We start from the raw sequence: 3,584 nt of genomic DNA on the forward strand, positions 1-3,584 counted from the left end.
ATGTCTATAATCCCAGCATATTTGGGAGGCTAAGGTAGGAGAATCATGTAAGCCCAGGAGTTCAAGACCAGCCTGGACAACAATATCAGTAGCAATGTTGAGATCCCATCTCTATAAAAAAATTAAAAATTAGCCAGGCATGGTTGCATGTGCCTGTAGTCCAAGCTTCCTGGGAGGCTAAGGTGGGAGGATCACTGGAGCCCAGGATGTTGAAGGTGCAGTGAGCTATGTTCGCTCTACTGCACTCCAGCCTGGGCAACAGAGCAGGACCGGCTCAAAAATAATAAATATGAACAAATAAAGGTAAAGTTAAATCCATACAGATATATATATTTGCTTGTGCATAAGGGAAATATCTCTGGAAGATAAAGAAGAAAGAAACTTGTAACGTTGATTGGCTTCTAGGAGGGGGAACTGGGTGCCTGAGAACCAGAGTGGGAGGGAGAAGTCTGTGTGTGCACTACTGTACCTTGTGAATTTTGTACCTAGTGACCATATCACCTATTCAAAAAGGAAGTATAATTTAAAAATTTAGGCTGGGCATGGTGGCTCACGCCTGTAATCCCAGCATTTTGGAAGGCCGAGGCAGGCAGATCACGAGGTCAGGAGTTTGAGACCACCCTGGCCAACATGGCGAATCCCCATCTCTACTAAAAATACAAAAATTAGCTGGGCATGGTGGCAGGCGCCTGTAATCCCAGCTAGTAGAGAGGCTGAGGCAAAAGAATTGTTTGAACCCGGGAGGCAGAGGTTGCAGTGAGCCGAGATCGTGCCATTGCACTGCATCCTGGGTGACAAGAGTAAAACTCCATCTCAAAAAAAAAAGAAAAAAATGTAAATGCTGAAGACTGAAAACTGAAAGAACAATGGATAGACTGTGGTTCAAAGTTAAACAATTCTAGAAAGTATTAGATGACTTTGAACTCAGTAAGCATGTCAGGCAGCTAAAGAGTTTCCTTCTACACTGGAAACTTCAGCTTAGATGTAGTAAAAGAGAAAGAGCAGGGATTATTCATTTGATAGTTTGCTTATGTACTCAGGGTGACTTGCACATGAAAATGCATGAAATACACAAAACTGTGACATTAAAAACAGAAGGAAAAGAGGAATGTGGATGTAAAGTGGAGCCAAGTATCCTTCAAGCCCTGGTAGGCTGAGGTTTCTATAACTACAAGTTTGGAAGGTCTGGACTGCAAACAGACTTCATGTGTCTTTAGAGCTGGAGGGTGACTGACTTTTTTTGTAGAAGCTAAAGGGCCAGAAAAGACCCATACGTAACAGAAGGACCCTCTGCAAGCAGGACCAAGACAGTCCCCAGATTATTGTCTTGAGGCTGTTCCAAGAACAGCACTCAGGCTTCCACTTCCCCAAGAAAGAAGAGCAGACTTTGGAGTCAGACAGTTCTGGGTTGAATTCTAGCTCCCCAATTTCTGAGCTAAACAATTTGGGGAAAGCTACTTAACGTCTCTGAGCCTCAGGTTTCTCCTTATGAAGGTGCTGTGAGAATGATATTAAGTAATGCATGTATGGTCGGGCGCGGTGGCTCACGCCTGTAATCCCAGCACTTTGGGAGGCCGAGGCGGGCGGATCACAAGGTCCGGAGATCGAGACCACGGTGAAACCCTGTCTCTACTAAAAATACAAAAAATTAGCTGGGCGCGGTGGCGGGTGCCTGTAGTCCCAGCTACTCGGGAGGCTGAGGCAGGAGAATGGCATGAACCTGGGAGGTGGAGCTTGCAGTGAGCTGAGATTGCGCCACTGCACTCCAGCCTGGGGACAAAGCAAGACTCCGTCTCAAAAAAAAAAAAAAAAAAAAAGTAATGCATGTAGTGTGTCATTTTCAATGTTAGCTCATCTGTGTAATCCAGATGATGGACAGCTCACATGTCTTAGTTGTCAGCCCCTAGCCACTCCTCCAAGGAGAGATGAAGATCAACCAGAACCTGTCCTGGGAAGGGCAGTCAGGAAGGTGAGAAATCTGGAAATTACGGCCCATGTGGAAGGGCTGAAGGAACTAAGTATGAAGAACTAGACTAAAAGGAGACTTGTGATAAATGGAACCGTCCTCAGGGGGGCATGGTTAGACTTATTTTCTGTTATGCCAATGAGCCAAATTAAGACCAAGTTTTTAAAGTTACGGAATGCAGATTTCAGCTCCATAGAAAAGCTTTCTGAAAACAATATCAGCAGCAATAATGATCAGTTCACATTATAGGTTGTTTTCTGTGAGCTAGGCACTGTTATCTTATTTAAGTCTCCAAACAACCCTATGAGAAAGGGTGCAGTAGAAAGTTATTTAATGACTTAGGAAACACTTCACCATAGGGGTTCAGTGAAATTAAGCTTACTGGTAGTGAAATGGTCTATCTGGAAGAGAAACGAGATCCCAATCACTGCATGTGTTCAAGCAGAGGCTGGCTGAACAGGTAGTAAAATAAAGTTACAACAGCGTAGGGAACGTTAGTGATTTGAATTCTAGTGACATGAGAGGATTCCAACAGAGATACGCAACCAGCGAGCTGCGCAAACGGCTGAGCAAGCTTCTGAACTAGCGTCCTCTAAGGCCTCCTGTGGTGCTATGGTAATGAATTCCTTGCAAGGCCAGCTGTTAGCAGCAAGACTCAGATACTGCTGCAGAGAGTTCAAATGCTCCAAAGGCAGTGACTCCAGCATTCCTGGGTATTGCCTGCCTGATAAGGTAAGAGGCTACACAATTCATTCTCCAGCCCTCCTGCATGCAGGAGAGCTTAGATGCACTCTACAGAGCCCCCTTTCATTCTTCCTTTTCCTGAGCCCTTAGCCTAGCCTGGGGAAAGAGGTTGAGACAGCCTGATCTCTATGGGTCCTGATGGCTTTCTGGTCATCAGAAAAGATGTCAGAGGAGCAGTACTGATGGCAGAACTTAGGGAGGGGGCACAGTGCGGCTGTCACTGTCTTCTTCCTGTCTGGGACAAATTAGGAAGAGTCACAAACTAATAATAGTTAACATGGGGGCTAGGTGCAGTGGTTCATGCCTGCAATTCCAACACTTCCAGAGGCTGAGAAGGGAGGATCACTTGAGGTCAGGAGTTCCAGATCAGCCTGAGCAACATAGTGAGACCCCCATCTCTACCAAAAAAATAGCTAGGCGTAATGGTGCACACCTGTAGTCCTAGCTACTTGTGAGTCTGGAGCAGGAGGATTGCTTGAGCCCAGGAGATCACGGCTGCAGTGAGCCATGATCATGCCACTGCACTCCAACCTGGGCAACTGAGCAAGACCATGTCTCTAAAAAAAAAAAAAAAAAAAAAACCCAGGCATGGGTGCAGTGACTTACACCTGTAATCCCAGCACTTTGGGAGGCCGAGGTGGGCAGATCACAAGGTCAAGAGATCAAGACCATCCTGGCCAACATGGTGAAACCCCGTCTCTAATAAAAATACAAAAATTAGCTGGGCATGGTGGCATGCACCTGTAGTACCAGCTGCTTGGGAGGCTGAGGCAGGAGAATGGCTTGAACCCAGGAGGCAGAGGTTGCAGTGGGCCGAGATTGTGTCACTGCACTCCAGCCTGGCAACAGAGCGAGACTCTGTCTCAAAAAAAAA

The sequence above is a fragment of the Mandrillus leucophaeus genome, unplaced genomic scaffold, assembly GCF_000951045.1.
Source record: "Mandrillus leucophaeus isolate KB7577 unplaced genomic scaffold, Mleu.le_1.0 Scaffold87, whole genome shotgun sequence".
In the NCBI taxonomy this organism is placed as follows: Eukaryota; Metazoa; Chordata; class Mammalia; order Primates; family Cercopithecidae; genus Mandrillus; species Mandrillus leucophaeus.